The sequence below is a fragment of the Stegostoma tigrinum genome, chromosome 25 (assembly GCF_030684315.1).
Source record: "Stegostoma tigrinum isolate sSteTig4 chromosome 25, sSteTig4.hap1, whole genome shotgun sequence".
NCBI lineage: Eukaryota > Metazoa > Chordata > Chondrichthyes > Orectolobiformes > Stegostomatidae > Stegostoma > Stegostoma tigrinum.
In genome coordinates this window covers 12,360,865-12,384,587 of record NC_081378.1, presented here as the reverse complement: position 1 = coordinate 12,384,587, position 23,723 = coordinate 12,360,865, and the positions used below count along the sequence as shown (strand labels likewise).

The following is a 23,723-nucleotide window of genomic DNA, read 5'->3' as shown; positions in this document are numbered from 1 at the left end:
TGAAATGATTGTATCCGAATTTAATATTGTAGAAATAAGAATGTCCCGAAAGTAGGTGTGTAAGTGTGGACAGTGGGTTGGTGTCACTCAGTCTACAATGTATGCATTGAGTTACACAGAGTTACAAATAACATTGATAGTGCATTTACCTGAGAATTATGCAGTTATCAAAACACACAAAACGGTATTGATGGTATGTCATTGTAAATGTGAACTTCTACTTGGGGATAAGTCTGCTTTTCCTTTACCATTTTCTTTTTCCACTTCAGAATGAAGATGTTTATTATGTGGTCAGTGGTGAGTATTATCACTTCACCACTGGCCACAGTATCTAACCTACTGCCTTCACAACATGACTCCCAATTAAGTGTAAGGTGAACTTCCAACTCCATATCCTCTCTACAATAATACCAATTACGTCTGCCTCTGTACATTACCCGAATCCAGTCCTGCCTCTTGTTCATTTGCTTTTAAAACTCATCACCAATAGCTTTTTCACTTCTTCAACAAAAAAATGGCCAGTGAATCTGTATGACTGTTATTGGTTGTGGGATAAGTACTGGGTGGGATGCTACAGGAAATTCCTGTTCTTCTTTGAAGTTCTCCGAGGAGAGCACGTAAAGCCTTCGCTTGATGTGCTGGCTGCAAATCAGCAATATTACAGCCATTTGGATTATTGTTTGAAATGCGATCGCTGTCATTAATTAAGCAAATGTGGCAGCCAATTTCTCTATAAAAGTGAGGTCACACAAACAGCAAACAAATGAATGACAAGATCATACGGATTTCTTAAATTGTCTTTTTTGAAGGGGGAACATGCTTGGAACAGTGCCATGAAATCTTTTACACCTGCTCAAATCAGACAGTCTACAGTGTTCAATATACAATTTTTATGTAGTATCTTGAGCACAGTTTTTTTTCTCAAACACCACATAAAAGTATTTGTTTAAGTTACACCCTGAAGTCTATATTGAGACCTGAACCACTGGCTGCATAAAGAACAAAAAAAGCACTGTTACTTCACATTGATAACTTCACTTTCGAGGAACAAAACAGGAATATCAGAGAGATTTTATCAACTTGTTAGAATTTTAGATAAATGAAACTGCTCAATGCAAAGCCTGAATTGAATCTTTAACTATTTAGAAAGCACTCTGTGTGCACAACCATACTGAGGTACTTCCTACTTTTACAGGTTCTGCATGACATAACAAAGAACTCTTTCTCTTCACATGCATTTATATCTTGTTAAAGCTTAAATGAAATGTCCTATAAATGACATGGATTAGAAATGGGAAGTTAAGAGAACATTCTCGATTCTTGTTCGTTCCATGTTCAGAATAGGAAGGACCAGTTTGTTGATTTCCTTTGAAGCAATGCTCACTGCCATTCTTACCACCCAGTTCTACAGCCAAATAAAGCTAACTGTGCTATTTGAACATTTCCATTGTGTAGCAGCTCAATGCTACTATTGTTATCTTTCTAATTCGAAGATCAACTTGCCACATCTGTCTAAAACAAAGCAACATAACCTCTGCTTGTAGAACAATCATCAACTGAAAAAGGAGATGAGGGAATATTCTCTTAAATAGAAGGCAAGTTTGAAATTTAGAGGCCGAGGGAGAAGCAAAATGCTGACGAAAGAGCAAGCAATCTGTAATTGAAATCTCATCTCAATGATGGTAACCATGAGATTATCATTGGTTGTTGCAAAATCCATCTGGTTCATTCATGTCCTTTTGCTAAGGAAAGCTGTCATTCTTATCTGGGCAGCCTTACAAGTAACTCAAAATCCACTTCAATTTAATCGCCAATTCATTGCCCACTGAAATAGCTAAGCAAACCACTCAGTTCAATGGCAATTAGGGATAGAAATTCCAATGCTGGACTTTCCAGTGAAATTCACAATTCTGGGCGACAATTAAAAAGAAGAATCCAAACATATATAACACAAAAGAGGAGTCAATGGTGACATTTGTGTTATTCATTCTTGGATGTGGGCAGCACCATCCTAAGCCAGCAATTATTGCCCATCCCTAATTGCCCCAGAGGACAGTTCAGAGTCAACCACATTGCTGTGGGCCTGGAGTCACATGTAGACCAGACAAGATAAGGATGACAGTTTCCTTCCCTAAAGGGCACTAGTGAACCAGATGGGTTTTACCCAACAATCATTAGACTCTTCATTGCAGATATTTAGTGAAATTAAATTCCTCCATCTTGCATAGTGGGATTTGATCCCAGATCCCCACAACATTAACTGGGTCTCTGAATTAATAATCAAGCAATAACACCAACAGGTCATTGCAGACAACAGAAACAGGTAAATGTACAGCCATGAGCAGATAAGTGCAAATGGTGAATCAAGCAGTGAAAACCTAAAAGAAAAGAATGAGTTTTTTCTAATCATCAAAATCTATTCGGAATGCAGAACCTCCATCACTGACCTAAGTGATGAATAAATCAAACTGATTGCCATTTTTATACACGGCAGCAAATAGTTTTCAGGTGACATCTCTACTTCTGGTACAGTTACGATACGTTCTTCATACTGTCACCTGGAGATCCATAACGGGATTGACTTTGATAAATTTGGTAGCAAGTGTTGCAGTTCTATTATTTATTTCGTATTGCACATAAGCGGAGACCAAAAGATAATTTCTGCCAATCCATCGTCTCAATGGCAACTTCTGCTGAATAAAACAAATATCCAATCTCCAATCTGCGTTCCTGAGAGTGTGCCACCCCATTGTAAGTGTGAGATCGCAGCACTTCGTCAATAAAATGTTCACCAAGGGAAGCTAGTGGTAACTATCTATCAGACTGTGTCTTGTCCTTCAAGTCATTCATTTGGCCAAAAGATGGAACAAGGCAGACACAATGTCTGTGATTATTGATTCCAATTGGGTTTTGGGACAAATAGCTAACAGTGTGCAGTGTAAAATCAACCACTATTGACCTAAATGGGCTATTTCAAATTGTAGACTTCAGTATTATGCCGCTGAGTCACTGCCCACCCAGAATGGGCAGAGGATCTGTTGCAAAAACAGAAATTGCTGGAGAAGTTCAGTAGGTCTGGCGGCGTCTGAAGAACACAAAGAACAAAGATCACTACAGCACAGGAACAGGCCCTACAGCCCACCAAGCTTACGTTGGCACATGACACCTTTCTCAGCTAAAAACCTTTCGCTTTTCTGTGATCCGCATCTCTCTATTTCCTGCTTGTTCATATATCTGTCAAAATGCCTCGTAAACACTGCTATTGTATCTGCCTCCACGAGCTCCTTTGGTGGCTCACCCCAGGCACTTACCACCCTCTGTATAAAAATCTTGCCTCTCACATCTCCTTTAAACTTTCCCCCTTTCACCTTAAACCTATGTCCCATGGTGACACGCATTTCTACCCAGGAAAAAAGAACTACCCATTCTCTCCATGTCACACACAGTTTTGCAAACCTCTATCAGGTTGCCTTAAACCTCTGATATTCAAGTGAAAACAAACCAAATGTGTCTAAACTCTCCTCATGGCTAATACCCTCCAAACAAGGAACATCCCTCTGGTAGAGTGGCGATAATGCCACAATGTGTATGCAATGACCCAAACGTGACTGAACCAAAGTTCTGTACAGCTGCAACAAGACTTGCCAATTTTTGTACTCTATGCCCTGACCATTGGAGGCAAGGATACCATATGCCTTCTTGACAACCTTATGCACTTGGGTTGCCACTTTCAGGGAACTATGGATCTGGACACTTATAGCCCTTCGTATGTCGATGCTGCTGAGGGTTCTGCCATTTACTGTATACTTCCCTCCTGCATTAGACCTTCCAAGATGCATCACCTCACATTTGTCCAGATTAAATTCCATCTATCATTTCAAGTCTCTGTTGACAATCCTGCTCATGATCGCAAATCCCCCAATATTTGTGCTGTCCACAAACTGACTAATCAGCCCACCTACATCCTGCCTCAAACGGGATTACAAACAGAAATCTGTGGAGAGAAAACACAATCAACATTTTTGGATCCAATGACCCTTCTTCAAAAGTCTTTAGCACACTTTTTTGCACACGATTGAGATTGGAGGTATTAATCCCAAGAGTCTATGGAGAATATTAAATAACTTTCAGGAGACAAAAGAACAATGCCCCAGCCAGAGACAATAGGAACTGCAGATGCTGGAGAATCTGAGATAACAAGGTGAAGTGCTGGATGAACACAGCAGGGTAAGCAGCATCATAGGAGCAGGAAAGCTGACGTTTCGAGCCGAACACCCTTTTCAGAAATGGGGGAGGGGGAGGAGGTTCCAGAGATAGTAGGAGCTGCAGATGCTGGAGAATCTGAGATGCCCTAGCCTGTCTGTTTCCGACGTATTTTATGTTGATTCACGTGCCTGTGCTTGTGAATGATACAATCTATACTCTGTCATTGTGAAATGGCATTACCTTGTATTGAACATAAGCACTGCCTCACTTGTAGGATTGATTGACATCATTGAATGAGTGGGATTTAGTAAACTTATCATATACAATGTGTACAGTTCCTGTGGAGAATGCAAGTAACAGTCCCTGATATTCAGTTGCTTCTATCATCTCTTGGATGGCAGCAAATGGGTCTCATGGGAGACTCTTACAGCTGTTCGTATTGTGACCTGGTTTTAAACTGACAGCTTAGTGTAGATTATGACTAAAACTCGATGTTACGGAATTGCTGAAGGCTGAAGAGAGAAGGGGATACGCAGATAGCGATTTGGCAGGAAATGCTTGTGTTGGAGCCAGGGAAAGAGCATCAAGAGAGGAAAAAGACCTGCTGCTGTCCTAATACAAAGCACAGAAAATAGCAATGAAACTTCAGAGACAGTAAGAACTGCGGATTCTGGATGAGAGATAACACAGTGTAGAGCTGGAGGAGCACAGCAGGTCAGGCAGCATCAGAGGAGCAGGAAAGTTGACGTTTCAGGTTGGGACCCTTTTTCCCAAGCTGAACCGTCAGCTTTCCTGCTTCTCTGATTCTGCCTGGCCTGCTATGCTCCTCCAGCTCCACACTGTGTTATCAATGCAACTTCAGAAACCTCTCCTGAAAAAGTAGCACGTTGGCCCCTGGCACAAGCCCACATGGAGAGAAATGATTCTGTGAATTAAATTCTTCACAGCATTTTGAAAAATCTTGTCGTTGTTTTGTTCAACAAAGTTTAAAAAGGCATGGTTTGTAGAATTGAAGCTATCATAACATGCCAATACTGTCACCGAAGGTCAACAGGTCACTTCACATTATGTCAGGAACAGCCTTGACGTTGTTGAAGACACAGCAGCAGCAAGGCACCAAATGGCTTACTCCCAATCCCAAATATAGAATGGCACAGGCAGCAGGACTTCAACTGGGATCAAAACCAGGACGATGTTTGCTTTGTGACTGATAAAAATTATAAGCACATGGAAAGTATGTCTTTAATTCATTCTGTGCTGTACATGGGACTGAAAGGGTTAACACAGATCAAGTGTAAGCATTACTCGATGGGATGATGTCATGAGGTTTGATGGGAATAACAAAGGACTTGAAGAAGTCAGACCTAAGGTCAGGATTCCAACAGTCTCTGTAATAATGTTTCTTTGTACAATGTCAATATTTGTAGAGATGAAATAATCTACATAAGTTTCTTCTAGATGGCAGCTATCCTCATTCAAATGAGACTAGGTGGACTATGGAAAAACATAACCTGAGGAGGTAGTAGTGCCTGTAAAATTATCAGTGATAGTGATCTGGAGGTTTGCATGAAACACAGAAACATAGAACATAAAAGCAGGTGTATGTCATTCAGCCCTTCAAGCCTGCTCTACCATTCGTTGTGATTATTGCTGATTATCCAACTCACTCCCCTGTTCTCACTTTCACTCCGTAGCCTTTAACCCTAACAACTGTATCCATCCCTTCCTTGAAAACATTTAATGCTTTGGCTAGTATCGCTTTGAGTGTAAGAGAATTCCACAGGCTCACCACTCTGCGGGCAAAGAAACTTCTCCTGATCTCAGTTCTAACTGGCCTACCCTGTATTCGCAGAAGCTGCATCCGTGTGAGCTTCACCAAATACCATGGTGAGCAACAATATCGGTCCGAGTGGAATCTGCACACTATATAATGTGGTGAGCACAGCTGTGAAGATCATCAGTAGAGATCTGACAATCTGATGAACCCTAGGAGAAGAATGCAAAGGAGGATACCCTAGAGAAGATGCTGCTCAAAGTATAGAATGGCTTCTAAACTGAATACTAAGATGAACAGGTGAATACACTTCTGTGAACAACTGGGAGCACAACAGATGATATTGTTGCTCATCCAAGAAGCAACAGACACATTTGCAGAGGAAGTCACTGACAATTATGTAAAACATTTGTTAGGGAGCATAGATTTACAGAAGAGTCCAACATCCAGAAAAATATGGATGCATTCATTAAGGATATCTACAAATTACAACAGGTTTGTGACTATAGCTCTACTACTTCAAATTCAAACACCCTTATAAACCTTGCCTCCACACACAGACACACACGCACAAAACAGGAAATGTGAGGCTACTGAGAAAATATTACAATTCTTGAAGGACTCAATTTTTGTTGGCATTACTGATGACTCCTTGTCAGATTCATTACAGTCCAAAGAAAACCTGACTCTAGAGAACACCATTAGCTATAAAGTAGATGATCAAATTTGGCACAGGAGAATGTCAGAATCTCATCAATTCTTGAAGTACAGAATCACAATAGATAGATGTGATAAGCCAATGCTGTGACTAAGACAGACAGCAAGCATTAAAAGTCACTATCAAAACTTGGGGCAAAGTCACCTCAGTGTTGAACACAGCTATTCGAGCCAAATTTTCTTTTTATGAATCAATAGGTCACTTCCACAAAATTGATAGAGCAAAAGGACAAAGAACAACCCGGGCAATGGGGTGAATGAGGTAGGCAATTTTCAGAAGAAGACAAACCCAAAATTTCCCTCAAACAAATGGGGAATCCAGAGCTGGCATTTTAGTAGTCTGATACTTGCATCAATTGGCATCTTATAAATTTCAAATTAGAAACCGTACCAAGTGTCACAATACAGTGAAAGACCAATCTTGGTTGAGAAAACGCTGTACATATTTGACAGAAATGCAACCATGGAATCCAACCCTGAATGTTAAAGTATGTTGGAGACATATAATAGGAATACCAAATAGTAGAAATCCTATATGGTTATACCTCACTGCGGTAGCACACTGAAAATCAAGCCTGGCTATTTCCATATTCATCACATAACTTAAAGATTTTAAAAAAGTATACTCAATCCTCAATTTAAGTGTATTTTATACATAGGGTGACAGAAAGCATGGACTAGGTTTCTGCAATTAATAATAATAACTAATTATTCCAAGCAAATAGATTCCAGCTACAGATAAATAATCATGAAACATCAACATTGTGATTTACAAAAACAGCAAATGTGATGACAGAAAAACTTGCTTCACCCCATGAGTAGTTTGTGTACCAAACAAGCTTTCTCAAGCACAGAGGAGGCGCATTTAATTAAGGCATTCAAAAGAGCACTGGTTGATAATGTGGATGGCAATAATGTGTAAAATGTGTGATGATAAAGCAGAAAATTTGCACTCAGTAATGATACTCATTTCTGCGCTGTATTGTTCTATGTTCTACATTTCATGTAGATATGATGGGCTGAATGGCCTCCTTCTACACTACAACACTTCTGTGACTATAGCTCTGGTGGTTCAAATTCAAATATCCTTCTAAACCTAGCCTCTACACATACACGAAGGCAGACAACAGGAAATAAAAACATGGGTGGGAAAGACTAGGAAGGCTATTGCGTTGTCCTTATCCGGAGGGTTTGCTGAGATGATTCTTGTGCTTATCAGAATGCTGTTTCTCAATATTTCTTAATTTGCTTGTAGGAGCCACAGTGACAGATTCACACTTATAAATATTCTTGACTTACCGAGTAAAACACATCGCATACAGCCAATGAAACATGGAAATAAACTGGCTACTTTATTGCTTCAGATTTTTTTTAAAAATCAGAGCCAAAAACATATCCTTCTCCTGCATGGTGCAATGGTTATACAAAAAAGATTTATATTCCTAAGTTATTCAACTACCTGGGAGCCAATCACACATTGTTGACTGACTGAAGGCCTTTGTCATCAACAACTGGTCACTCGTCCAAAGACCACTCAGCTATATGATGCTAGCCAACGCTCCATTCATATACATCCCTTAGCTCTGGCTTGTCTACTTGAACAAGCAGCCATGCCAACAACACTTACAATGACAGCAAGGTAGCAATCCTGAAACAATCCTTGGCTTTTTAAAAACAGTTCTATTCCCATTTCAGCCCAGAATTAAACACAAAGAAATAGAAAAGACATAATATTTACGTCACAAGCCATAATTGTCACTCCTGGGTTGAAAGGCACAAAATGAACTCAAACAATAAAACACATTTCTTTGTAAAGAAATATTCCAATTTGTTCAAAGGGTTAGGATGATTAAAAACTAAAAGGCTGTGCCTGTTGACACCATACCTATGTGCTCTGGGCATTGTTTCAAAATTCACACAAGTGTATGTACATTTAAATTGGTTTATCACCAGTATGAAATATGTCAGTGGTCAAATAGACACAATAACTAATTAATAGAAAGGGAGAAGGCTGAAGGCTTGGCATAGTTACGTATGAGATGCAGTCAAAAATCTGGGGGTGGGGGAGGGTATGGTGACGGGAGAGAATGTGGTGACAGGAGAGAGTGTGGTGATGGGAAAGACAGGGGTCTGTGAAGGGGATGGGAGAAGGAGGTTTCCTCATACCCTTCCACACTACGCCCTCACTTTCCTTCGCTCCCTCATTCCCTCCTTCATACTTTATGTTCATGGCAGTTCCTTAGCGTCATCAGAATTCAACTTGATGATATCAGCGCTGACCACAGATTCGATACGGGCAAAATCATCGTGTATGTACGTAGGTGCAAATCTGCAAAGTTGAGTTTCCAGATATGAGCACATTTGCAGATACAAGTCACGTGTCAACAGACACTGGCAAACTAAACATTACACTGAAGGAAGATGAAAAACCCTTCTGCATTTACACACAGGAAATTGTTGCATCCCTTCATGGATCAAACTGAGAACCAATTTGGGTAAATGATCAGATTTGGCAAAATTTTCCTCGACAAAATACCGACCCAGTGGCATTTGGGCAAATAACTGAACCCAAGCCTACCACTACTCTTTGACGTTGTATCGATCTTCAAGAGAAACTCACCTTATTTCCATGGTTCTGAGAGTCGAACTAAACTCTCCAGATGCAGAGTTTTCATAAAACTCAATGCAAAGATTAAATTCCATTGGACTAGCAATCCAAAATTGTTCACCACTAAATTAAAACTCCCTTTAGGATAACAAAGTGTGGGGCTGGATGAACACAGCAGGCTAAGCAGGATCTTAGGAGCACAAAAGCTGACGTTTCGGGCCTAGACCCTTCTACTACTCCAAAGATGCTGCTTGGCCTGCTGTGTTCATCCAGCCCCACACTTTGTTATCTCGGATTCTCCAGCATCTGCAGGTCCCATTATCTTTCTCCCTTTCGGATACTCTGTTTTAATAGATTACTGCTTTGAATTGTATCTGCCCAAGAGATATTCCAACAAACTAACAGTCAAACATTTGCACAGTCTATGTGGAAGTCTTTATGTGCTACATGGATGACATACTAATCCCTAGGGCAACATTTGAAGAGTACATGCAATATTAACAGCACAAACAAGAAAAACTCCTGATACTTAATAACAAGTGTAAATTCTCCAAAGAATCCATTAATTTTTTTTCCTCGAACATGTCTACAGTGAAGACTGTGGTTGGGAGATGAAAACTTGCTACGGACTTTGTTTCTCTGAATTCAGTCCAGGGTGTTCAAAGATTCTTGGGTATGACGGATCAGTTGGCAAAATCTTTTGCCTTAACATTGCAAAACCCTTGAAACAACTCTTGAAGAAACCTCAAAGATAAAGTTACATTACAATAGTGGTAAACATAGTTTATTGCGTTTCAAGTTCCATCATCTGAACGTTATAGTGGAAAATCCTTGGGACTAAAAATAATCCTGAAACAAAGAATACCCACTGACTTAGACTGGCTGCCACGATCATCTGACCACACATTGAGGCAAGCCAAGAGACTAAATTGGACTTAACAAAACGTCCTGCTTAGAAATTACCGTTTTAACTAAATACATTAAAAGCAGGAACTGAATCAGCATCAAGAATGCATGTCTCCTGTTTCAATTCACATGTGTGCGATAATTGCAACTGTTGAGAATTGAATGGCTTGTTTGCAAGTTAGCCAGCTTGGAAAGATGATGGAGCCAAACTTGGGAATATATAGAATAATCATGTTTCATCAATTGTTTGGGAGAGTGGGGCAGAGAGATAAAAAGGATCTATAATAAAAAGAGCTGGAATTCTTGTTCTTTTCTCTCTTGTTCTCTTATTATCTCAGAAAACAGTGCCCAGTGAAAAAGCAAGTTAGGGAAGTAACCATTTAAGGAGAGGTCAAAGATATCTCCAAACTGTTGCTCCTGAAGAAGATGTAATTACATGACTGTAGTCTCAGGTTGAAAATTTAACATCTCAAGGTTTCTGAGGTCTTTATTCTTCCTGTACAAATCCGTTTTTTGAGATTTGTTCTATGCTCATATGTCATTGCATTTTTATGCTTTTTCTCATGGGATTAGTAAATAATAGAATTGCTCTTATTTTTCCCCCTCAAGAAATCTTTGTAATTGATATTTTCATTTTGATCTTAATAACTACATTTCTAATTGTTGTATGGCATAGCTGTGTGTTAGAAAAGTATTTGTTACAAATGACCAAAAGGGTGTTCAAACGAAGAAAGCTGTTTTACCCTTCTTCAGCTGGCCGTAACACTTGGAATCCTCACCAAGAGCATACTTTTCAGAAAATTAAGGAACTGTTGATATTGTATATACCTCGGTGTAGTTGCTTCAGTTGCAGCTTTTGGCATAACCTGGAGGAGCTGGATAAGAGTCACAAGCCAGTGAATTGCATATGGTGAGTATCAGTTGCTAGAAGGAGCGTAATATGCATACATTGACAAGAGGCTCTCTTAGCTCCATGGGCTTGTGAGAGAATTTCAGAGCACATCCTTGGTCTGAAAGTGGTCATCGCAACAGAGTGCAAATGTTTAGTCTCTCTACTGAACGATAAGAAATTTGGGAAAATGTCTCGAAGAGTGGAAAGATAGCAATTTGATCTCATTAGGTTTGTTTATGAAACAATTGATGTCCAGGGGAAACTGCAGAAGATTATATATGAGAGCTCCAGAACAACAGTTGACTGCCCTACCAGTACTGATGTCAATTTCATCCAAGAAATCAAGCCATAAGTCCTGACCAAAGTAGCACAAATGATCAACAAGACACTCAATAACCAGCCTCAACAGTTCGCTTGGGAAAGACGCACAACTCTTTGAGAGAAGAAACTCCTTCTCATCTTTGCCTTAAATAAGGAACATTTTATTGAGATTACGCTCCTCGACTCTCGCACAAAGGGAAACACCTTTTCTGCAGGTACCCTAACACGTCCCCTTGTATGTTTCAATAAGGGCACCTCTTATTCTTCTAAACTCCAATCAGCACAGATTCAACCTACTCAATGTCTCCTCAGAAGATAGTTCCTCCATAACTGGAATCAGCCTGGTGAATATTCTCTGTATGCCTCTAATGCCAGTGTGTATTTCCTTAGGTATGGGGTCCAAAACTGTTTACAGTATTCCAGCTGTGCTCTGACAAGTGCCCTATATCGTTTTAGCAAAACCTCCTGAAATTAGTATTCTATTTCCATTAGAATTAAGGCCAATATTCCATTTGCCTTCCTACTACCTGCTGAACTTGAATTTTGTGATTATAGATGAGGATTCAAAAACCCCTCTGCTGTGTAGCTTTCTGCAGTCTTTCTCTACTTTAATAATATTCAGCTCCTCTACTCTTAATGCCAAAGCACATAACCTAACATTGTCCCACATCATAGTCCAGTTGCCAAGATTTTGCCCAATTGCTTAACCTGTCTATAGTACTCTGCAGACTCATTATGTTATCCTTATTACTTCCTAACAATTTTTATGTCGTCCGCAAACTCGGCTGAAGTATATTCATCTTCCTCATTAAAGTTATTAACGTATAATGATAATAATTGTTGCCCCAATACTGATCCCTGAGGTGCTCTACTAATTAAAGGTTGTCAAACTGAAAATGCCTTCCCTTTATCCCAACTCTCTGTCTTCTATAAGTTAACCAATTCTCTATCCACGTGAATATACTATCTCCAATACCATGCGCTCTTCTCTTTTTAAGTAACCTAAGTGACACCTTATCAAGCAGCTTCTGTAAATCCAAAGATCTTGCATCCACTGCTTCTCTTTTATCTATCCTGCTTGTTGTTACCTCCTCAAAAAAATCTAATAAATTATTCCAGAATAATTTCCCTTTCATGAAGTCATGTTGACACTGCTCGATTGTGCATGCATTTCTAAATGCCTTGTTCTTCCATCTTTTATCATAGACCTGTAACATCTTCCCAAAAACAGACTTAAAGCTAACTGACCTGTAGTTACATTTCTTTGCCTCATTCCTTTTCAAATGAGGCTGTTATATTGAGAGTTTGCCAATCTTCTGGACTTACCGGTCTTTAAACTAATTTTTTTTTCATGAGTTACAGTTATTGTATTTTGAGTCCTCTCCTCCTTTAGGCACTTGATTAATGAGTATTTTTGGAACATTATTAGGGTATTCCACTGTGAAGACTGATGCTAAATATTTATTCCATATTAGTTTTTCGAATATTATTTCCCTAGCCTCATTCTCTAAGGGGCTCATGTTCACTTTGGCCACACTCTATTTATGTTTAATGAAGCGCTTGCCGTCCACCTCGCTATTATTGGCAAGTTTACCCTCAAGGTTTATCTTCTCCAACATCATAATGTTTTTGATCATCTTTTAGTGTCATAGAATCACAGAGTCATACAGCAAGGAGATAGTCCCTTTGATCCAACTCATTCATGTAACCAAGTCTCCCAAAACTAAAACTAGTCCCAGTTGCCTGCATTTGGCTCACATCCTTTCAAACCTTTCCGAATCATATACATGTCCAAGTGTCTTTTGAACGGTATAATTGTACCTGCACCTGCCACTTCCTCTGGAAGTTCATTCTACGTACAAAACACCCGCTGTGTGACGTGGCTGCCCCACAGGCCTATTTTAAATCTAAAACCTCTCACCTTAAAATCATGCCCTCTAGTTTTGAGCTCCCCAACCTGACGGAAACAACTTTTGCTGTTGACCTTATCTATGTCCCTCAAGATTTTATATACCTCTGTAAAGTGACTCCTCAACCTCCTGTGCTCCAGTTAAAAATAAAAAGATCCAGCTTATTCAACTTCTTCTTATGACTCGAACCTTCCAGTCGTGGCCACATCCTCGTACACACATCTTTTTGAACTCTCTCCAAGTTATTCATATCCTTCCCACAGCAGAGTAACAGAACTACGCATGGCACTCCAAATGTGACCTCACAGTCCTCTTACTTACCACGAAAGTTTGCAACATTGTATGTTTTTTTTTGTTTCAATTTGTTGTTATCCTTAACTTCTCCAGTCTAAGAGATAATCTTCTGCAAACAAACTACCTTTCAAATGCAAAGAGAACACATTCAGGAAGAATAGTGAAACCTCCAGATCATCTGAATTTGCAAAGTCTTAAAGCTGGAGGTGGAATGATCTCATGGTAAATCTAGGGATATATACACAAATACATGGCGATAATGTAATAAGGGAGAAACAAAAAACTTGGGGCAGATGTTGTACATGGATCTTAAAGGGTTAATACCGACAGCTATGAGCATCATCAAATATCAGGAGGTCTGCTGGGGAAAGTACCAAAGGATCTTAAAAAATTCAGACCTAAGACAAGGTCCACCTAACAACATCTGTAGCAATGTGGATCATGCCCTTGAAAGATGTGAATGGTTCCAGAGATGCAATAAACTATGTCTTGTTAACTACAAAAGGCTATTTTAATGACAGCAGAAGGTGGCTTTCGTCATCCGCACTGGCATCTGGACAAAAAGTCACCTGGAATATTTTGGTGGCAGCTGATACAACCGTATACAGCACAAACACAACATGGTCCTGTTTAGCACTGTTTCAATTCTGCAAATACTACATTAATCTGTATCACATTGCCAGTTAAATTGGAAAAAAAAAACAAGAGTACAGTTTAAAAGCCAAACTTGGATGTACAATTAATGGGTTTTTATGATTTCCAAACAATCCATTAAAACACCTGCTCACCCTGATCCAACTGCAGACAGCTTGTTAAACTGCATATGATGGAGCATAGCCATAGCAAAGCATGTTGTATAAAAAAAAACAGTTGCATGGGATTAGAAGAGAGAAATTCAATATGGGAAGTGGGATGCAGCAAATACCACGGCACAGAGGATATAATGAGGAATTTTAATGCAATGAACTGAACCAGTTCTGCCATTCTGCGATGGCAAATCTTCTGGGGTCACGATGCGACTTGAAGAAATAGGTGTTGTGTGCAGGCCCTTCAGGAGTAAAAATCAGATTTTCAATTAGCTGCAAGTAATGAAATAGAACAACAAAAATACAGGCACTGAGTCACAGGTCCATCAATATCAGAAAAGAGAAATGGAAGTTTCAAGTGGAGATTAATCAAATTAACGAAAAGAAATGTATGCACCCACCCCAGTTATTTATCTTTCCTTTTTATTTGTAAAGAAGGCAATGGCCTAGTGGTACTGTCACTGGACTGGTAATCCAGTAACTCATGTAATGTTCTGAGATTACACGGTGGAATTTGAAGTCCTTCACATTCTTAACACCCTCCATTGTGCTATGTACCACTACTAACATGCTGAATGGCATAAATAAATTTTGAATAGAATTCAAAACTGGCATCTATGAGGTTCTACAGGCTAACAGCAGCAGTACTATAGTACTCAAATACAACCTACAACTACTTGGTCCCCCATGTCCCCCACTCTACAATTACAATTAAGCCACAGGATCGACCCTGGTGTAATGAAATACAGAAGAACATGCCAGGAGCAGTACCTGTCATATCTGAAGTTGAGGAGTCAATTTGGTGAAGCTACAAAAGAGGACTATGTGCAAACCAAAGAGCATAAACTACAGAAGTAAGTGTCTCCAAAACCAATGGATCAGATCTAAGCATTGCAGTATTGCTATACCCAGTCCTACGTGTTGGTGGACAATTAAACAACTCGCTGGAAGAGGAAACTTTGTAAACATCCTCATCATCAATGACAGAAGAGCCAGCACATCTGTACAAACGCTAAGGCTGAGTGTTTGCAACAATCTTCAACCAGAGGTGCCAAGTGGACAATCCATCTTGGCCTATTCTAGGGTCTCCGTTATCAGAGATACCAGTTTTCAGTTAACATAATTCACTCCGTGTGGTAACAATGAAACAACTGAAGGCATTGGATAGTAAAATGGCTATGGGTGCTGACAACGTTCCAACAATAATACTTAAGCTATGTCTCTAGAATTAGCTACACCCACAGTCAAGCTGGTCCAGTACAGCTACAACATTGTCATCTACCCAACAATGTGGAAAATTAGTCAGGTATATCTTTCGCACAAAATATAGAAAAAAGCTAACTCAACAAATTTCTGGCTCATCATACTGCTCTTGGTCATAAGTAATATGAAGGAAGGATCATTAACAGTACTATCAAGCAGCATTCACAAAGGAATAACCTGCTTACTGATACCCAGATTGGGTACTGCCAGGGCAACTCATCTTCTGACCACATTATAACCAGAGCTCAAATTCCCATCCGCAACTGGTGTCTCATAATCCACAAGAGAATCAGAGTCAGAATGAAGATCACAATCTGGCATGTAGGCCAACTTCATTTAATTTGCCTCTATCTACTGCCACATTTTTGGTATCTTCCTTGCACATCCTGTCTGTGCTCTCTTCTATACCTTTATAACATTTTCAGGAAACAGACAGCAGAAATACACAAACCAATCTATGTGTGGTACAACCAAACTTCACAAAGCTTTAGCCAAAGCTTTCCAATAATAAATTTAACTGTTTTCTCCTTCTTCCCAAAACTCCAAGGAACCTACCCTACCTATATTCCTTCAAAGGTCCTTCCTGTTGTTTGTACTGTGCACTTTTTCTTGGACCTAAAATCAAGGCCTGCTGTGTCCATCCAGCCCCACATTTTGTTATCATGAATACAGTACCTCTGTCAGCAGAAACAGATAGTGGTAAAATATTGAAAATTCTATGAAAACAGGTGATTATAATCACCTGGGTTGAACTGTCAAATAAAGAAGACAGACAAGCATTTCTGGTCCCTGCTGTAATAGAATATTGACGAATCAGGTGTGGTGTGAATTACCAGCTGAAAACAGTACCACAGTGTCCTAACTGGCTTGAATTTGTCAATTACATTCCAAGCATGATGGTTCAACGAATGGGCTGTTCTCAGCTTGTAGTTCGCACTGTACTCAATCAGTTCCCATTAGAACAGGATCCATCATGTATGTGTCTCCGTTCCTCCTCATTACATGGTGACACTTGACAAAAGAGATTTTCAACTCACTGGATTTGAAAAGAAAAATGCAACATCTGAAAATAGTAAGTATTTTCTGTCAACAGTTTCTTAAAAAGAGTCATTCACAGCACGTGGCTGGGCCAATATTTATTTCTGATTCCTAACTGCCTCTCAGAAGCTGATGGTGAGCTGCCTTTGTAAACCATGTCAGAAATCACACAAGACCAAGTTATGGTCCAACAGGCTTATTTGAAAACACAAGCTGTCAGAGCTTTGTTCCTTCTTCGACCGAGTGTTGGTAGTGGAGAGAGTGATTGTTTGAAGACTCAATATATGGGAGTCCAAAACCCGAGGACACAATTTTAAGGACAGAAGGGAAAGCTTTAAAAGGGGCAACTCTTCCACTCAGAGGGTGGTTGATGTGTCAGAATGGCTGCCAGAGGGAGTGATACTTGCAGGTACAGTTTCATTTAGAAAATATTTGGACAGGTGCATGACAGGTTCAGAGGGATATGGACCAAATACAAGAAAATGGGACTAGGTTTAGTTTGAGAAACTAGGTCGGCATGGGTGAGTTGGACCAAAGGACCTGTTTCCATGTTTAGATTAGATTAGATCAGATTCCCTACAATGTGGAAACAGGCCCTTCGGCCCAACAAGTCCACACCGTCCCTTGAAGCATCCCACCCAGACCCATCCTTCTATAACCCACACACCCCTGAACACTACAGGCAATTTAGCATGGCCGATCAACCTAGCCCACACATCTTTGGACTGTGGGAGGAGACTATGACTGTATGTGGTCCTGCTTTGTCTTGGATGATGTCAAGTTTCTTGAGAGTTGTTGGAGCTGCACTCATGCAGCTAAGTGGGGAGTATTCCATCGCTGTCTTGACTTATGCCTTGTACACTGTGGACAGGTTTTTGGGGAGTCAGGAGGTGGAGTTGCTCAAAGCAAAATTCCTAGTCTCTGATCTGCTGTTGTAGCTACTGTACTTATGTAACTAGTCCAGTTCAATTTCTGATCAATGGTAACCCTCCCAGGCTACTACCATGACTGAATCACCCACTCAGTATCCTGGGGGTTACTGGCTCTGCGCTAGAGTCCATGTACTACAAGCAATGCTCACAAATTTTCAATTGTCATCCCTGAGTTTGACAAATTAACTCTAACCACTTTGAACGGGCATCCACAATGACTGAGAACATTGAGCCCAGAATGTCTTAGAAGAAATTCCTCTCGTCTTCAGGCCAGGTCATGACCCACTGCCCTACTGTTTCACCTCCATTCCTGGCCCCAGCTATTTATTAGGTGGCAAACCCAACTCCAGGTTAAAAAGGCCCTGAGCCCATACTAATCATGCTACACAGCATGCTGGCTTTGTGAGCAGGTATCTGACCCTAAATCAAACCTTTCTCCCAAGTCCCTCCACTGACAGAAAAGTCCAGCCTCTGGATTTCCTCCGATGATTAAAAAGAGTGGAGGGTTGCCCGAGGAGTATCACCCTTAATTATTTTGCTCAAACTCTGAAAAAGGCTTCAGCCCACAAATCTGACTCAAAAGTGACTAAAATATTGAGTTAAAATAGCACAATCTGTATCACGCCCCACGCTGTTATGTTGTTTATGTTTGAGGGCCACAGGTGTAAACCTGAAAGAAACATCCAAAAGACAGATTCAACATGTTCACCAATTACTCTGATTTTTAGATAGAAAAGGCTATTCAAAATCACTTTAAGGTCTTCTGCCATTTAATGTGAAATTTAATAAATATTTCAGCTTTTGTATGCAGTGATTATTAGATTTGAATAGTAGTTATGCTATGGCTATTTTTAGTAATATTAAGCTAAAAACAACTATGTAAATTTCTGCTGTAAACATAATTACAGTGAACTGTCGTAAAAATGTCTGCCATAGACACTCATAACAACAGCAGTATCTCGCTGACACGAAAACACATCTGAGAAATGTTGCTTCAAAACCAAACAAGAAAACCACTTTGTAGAAAGCACACCTGTGTTATCATCGTCAACTTGATCCTATATTTTGCTTGAAAACATTTTAAAAGATTTTGAAACAATGTGCCACAGAACAATTGTTATTCTAGAAGATAAGGCCAGTCAGTCCATCAGGCCCGATCCATCATTCAATAAGATCACGGCTGAACAATTTCCCTTTGCTGCATATCCCTTGATGCTTTTACTCAAGAAAAATCTATCAGTCTCAATGCTGAAAATTTCCATTGGCTCAGCATTTGGCAGACAAGAGTTTTGGATTTCCACTATGCTTGTGAGAAAATGCTTTCTCATTTCACCCCTGCATGGCCTTACCTCCAATTTTAAGACTTCAATGTTTCATTCGCATTTAAATATGTTTTGTTTACATACAGTGCAGGGAAAATAGTTTCTCAGCATTTTGCTGCTGCAACTTTAGTATCCATTAGACAGGCTGGGCTGAGGAAATTCTGCCTCAGTCAGTCTATGAAAAATGCTGCATTGTTCTGGTATCACAGTATCTGCTTCTTAAACAACTGCAGCACTTTTAGGTAGATTTGACCACTGTTTGAGTGAAGATTTTCTGAATATCAGTTCTAAATTTGATCTTTACCAGTCTAACTCTGTGTTCACTAACTCACGTTCTGCAGTTACTATCAACCATTGTATGGATGAGTCTCTGCTGTTGAGTCAAAGTTACAATGTTTGACAGTAGCTACACTATCACAGTGGTCTCAGGCAAAATGGTATCTCCCAGTGTTGCAAGAAAAAAACTGTCATCCTTTGGAAATTGCTCACTACACGTATAAATTCACAGCAACTTATATTTACAAGTTCTGAGGAAGGGTCACCAGACCTGAAAGATTAACTTTGTTTTCTCTTTCACAGATGTTGCCAGGCCTGCTGAGCTTTTTCAGCAACTTAGCTTTTGTTGTTGCATATTTACATAGCATTTTATCAGAGCAAATATTATGAAGCATTTCACACAGACATTATAACGCAACATTGGACAAAGGGAGATATTAGGAGATATTGCCAAAAAGTTAGGACATAAGTTTTGAAAAGAAGAAAGGGAACTGGAATGGCAGAGAGGTTGGAGAGGGAATGGAAGAGTGTATAGCCTTGGCAAGTGAAGAACAATCATCAATTTTGGAGCAATTAGAATTAAGACTTCAATGTTTCATTAGCATTTAAATATGCAAGGGGCTTGCCCAGGTTGGCACCTCATTTTTAGGTAGACCTGGTGCTGTTCTTAGCATGCCCTTATGCATTCCCCATTGAACCAGGGTTGATCCCCTGTCTTGGTGGTAATGGTTGAGTGGGGGATTTGCCACCCACTGAATCAGAAATGTTTAAGAGGTCAGAATCAGATGATCAGATGTTGGTGGGGTGGGGTGGGGTGGTTGCGGGGGGGGGGGGGCGGGGGGAGGTAGTGGATTTCAATGCCCACCAACAAGATTGACTTAGCAGCAGCACTATAGTTTGAGCTGGTCAGGTCCCAAACGATGTAGTTGCTAGACTGGGTCTGCAGCAGCTGGTGAGGTAACCAATAAGAGGGAAAAACATATTTGACCTCATTCTTATCAATCTGGCAGCTGCAGATGCATCTGTTCATCCCACTACTGGTAAGAGTGACCACCACACAGCCCTGTGGAGACAAAGTCCCGTCTTCGCATTGAGAATACCCTCCATCATGCTGTGTGACATTATGACCATGCTAAGTAGGACAGACTTTGAACAAATCTATCCACTCAAGTATGGGCATCCATGACAATTTGTAAGCCATCACAGCAACACAGTTGTATTCTAGCACAATTTTCAACCTTGTAGCGTGGCAAATCCCCCACTCAACCATTACCACCAAGACAGGGGATCAACCCTGGTTCAATGGGGAATGCATAAGGGCATGCTAAGAACAGCACCAGGTCAACCTAAAAATGAGGTGCCAACCTGGGCAAGCCCCTTGCATGCCAAACAGCATAAACTTCAAGTGATAGACAATGCTAAGCCATCCCATGACCAACAGATCAGAACAACGCCATCAGATCGAAGCTCGGCAGTCTTGCCAAATCCAGCGGTGAATGGTGGTAGAAAATTAAACAATGCAATGGAGAAGGAGACTCGACAAATAGCCCCATCCTCAATGATGGAACACCAATGTCAATGAAAAAGATAAAGCTGAAGCATTTGAAGCAAATTCCAACTAGAAGTGCCAAGTGGATGATCCATCTTAGCTTCCTCCATAGTCCCCAGCATTACAGATGCCAGTCTCCAGCCAACTTGATTCAGTCCACATGACATCACAAAATGGTTGGAGGCAGTGGATACTGTAAAGCCAATTGGTTCTGACAACATTCTGGCATTGGTACTGAAGACGTGTGCAACAGAAGCTGCTGCTCCCCTGGTCAAGATATTCTAATACAATTACAATACTGGTATCTAGCCAACAATGTGGAAAATTCCCCAGCTTTGACGTGTCCCCAAAAAGCAGGAAAAATCCAACCCAGCCTGTTATCACCCCATCAATATACTTCAATCAACAATAAAGTGATGGAAGGTGTCATCAACAGTGCTATCAAGCAGCATCTGTTCAACAATAGCTTGCTCAGTGAAGCCCAGTTTAGGTTCCACCAGGGCCACTCAGCTTCTGACCTCATTACAGCCTTGGTTCAAACAAGGACAAAAGAGCTGAATCCCAGAGGCGAGGTGACAGTGACAGCCCTTGATATCCATGCTGTATTCAACTGAGTGTGGCTTCAGGGATCCCTCAGAAAACTGGAATTATTGGGAATCGGGGGGGGAAATCTCCACTGGTTGGAGTTATACTTGGCACATAGGAAGATGCTTATGGTTGTTGGAGGTCAGTCAGCACAGCTCTAGGACATCTCTGCAGGTGTTCCTTAGTGTAGTATCCATGCACAACTATCTCCAACTGTTTCATGAATGACCTTCCCTCAATCATAAGGTCAGAAATGGGGATGTTCATCGACGAATGCACAATGTTCAGCACCATGTATGAATCTTCAGATACTGAAGCAGTCTATGTTCAAATGCCACAAGATCTGAACATCATTCAGGCTTGGGCTGACAAGTGGCAATAACATTTGCATCACCCAAATGCCAGGCAATGACCATCTCTGGCAAGAGACAATCTAACCATCATCTGTGGACATTCAATAGTCATATCATCATCACTTCAAAATCACTGGGGTTATCATTGACCAGAAACTGAACTTGGCTCACCAGGTACACACCTTTGTCACATTTTGATGTCACCTTTCCCATTACAAATTTCAATGTTTGTATTTACGATGGGAACTTCCTGTCAAAGCTGCTGTGTTCTCACTGGATTCCCATTCCATTCTAAACAGGTCAATTTTTTCCACTCTAACCTATTCACTTCTCTGCTTCCCATATTGCTGTGAATCTTGTGATTCAGCGATCACCAAACTGATTATAATTAATATTATAACAAATAATATATTAATATAAGCACAGGAATGTCTGTGTGCTTCATTTCATCCTCTGACTTTCACCCCCAGTTGGTGATGCCACAAGGCTATGGGCCCAGTGCTGGAAAATTACATTTAGAATAGTTGGGTTCTTGTTTATGACCAGCATAAGACTCCAATGGGCTGAATGGTTTTTTGTGCGTTTGTGCTGGAGACCTGTATCACACTTCTTCCAGTATGCAAAGTAGCAACTCACGACGTTTTACAGATAAAAAAACTGTGAAAAGTCACACAACTTTTTTTAAAATCTTCCCTCTATGATCTCTTGAGATATGATACAGGAGATCCAAAAAAATTACTTGCAAGTTCTTAATTTCTATGATGGTCAGTTGTATTGGAACAGTTAGTAACTTAAAAGGCACATTGAAACACATGTGATCTTCTTTCCTGGACAACAAGTCAGTTGACGCATTATTGGCGCATTTTTTTCATGACTCACTGGAGTTTAATGCCTCTTTGTTTTGATCTGTGCAATAATATTACATTTGACACCATGTGGTATTTAAATAACATCCGGTCCCGTTTTTCTTTGTCCATCTCTGCGGAGACCTTTTAAGAAAATGATCAATTAATTTCAGGTCAGAACTGACAGTAAACAAACCTGTTGTTGGTTCCCTGCTGTTGCGACGGGATAATTGTTATTTGATTTCAACGCTGGGTGAGGTCTCATTTCACAGCGTTTGAACTATCTTGGCAAGACAAAGTTAAGAACAGCGCAACTTGTCAAGCGACCTGACAATGGCGCTGTAATTAACATTTTGTCAATGTAAAAATGCAACGCATGTCCTGCTCCCTTTAAGGAAATTGCTAGGGGCTTTCAGCCGCAGCACTTTCTAAAAAAAAACGACAGCGAACACTTTTAAGAAAAATACATAAACTTCCTCCTTGGTGACATGCTCAGAACGCGAGCAGAACAGCGTTAGAAGGGATTGGGTCCATTTGCTTGAATGATTTCGCTGGCCCTGGTTAAAACGAAACGTTGCAATACAGAAATAATTTTATTTTTGCAGCCGGATTAGGAAGATGGGGCTGCAAATATCTTAAACACGCGACTCCTTCCCACCCCCCAAGTTTCCATCCAGGCCTCACTATGTCACATGATGATGGACATGATATAATCTAGTTACGAAACACAACAGCAGTGGGATAGAAACACGTTGAAGCGACGCAATCTGCTGCAAACAGTCCAGATGCAAAGCTGGAAGTCTCGGTTACTTTAACCCTAGGTTTACGCACCAGCAGGTTTACCTTCACTTTTACAGTCTATGTGTGTGGGATGGATGTTTCCCAAACTCCTCAGCAGCAGCAACACTTCACCTGATGTCAGTATCCGTTTCCAAAGGCGAGCCCGCCACCAAATATGGCTTGAGAAGAATTAGGTTTTTGTTTTTTTAAAAAAAACAATCAAAAGTTGCATTTGCGGGGGTTGAGAATTTTCGCAGAACCTGATTCTTCGAAACGTAAGTCATTCCAGCTTTCCTAGAAATTAAACAGCGGTTTTAAACCTTACCCTTTTAAAAATTAAATGTCA

General features: G+C 40.3%; 1 long non-coding RNA gene across 1 annotated transcript in view; it reads left to right on the top strand.

Annotated features, from left to right (window-relative positions):
* The first annotated feature begins 23,132 nt into the window (after window positions 1–23,132).
* The window catches only part of LOC132210949 (uncharacterized), a 153,762-nt gene continuing 153,171 nt past the window's right edge, over window positions 23,133–23,723 (top strand). The window contains exon 1 of the long non-coding RNA XR_009447203.1: window positions 23,133–23,652. This is a non-coding gene — a long non-coding RNA (uncharacterized LOC132210949). The remainder of the gene's footprint in view (window positions 23,653–23,723) is intronic.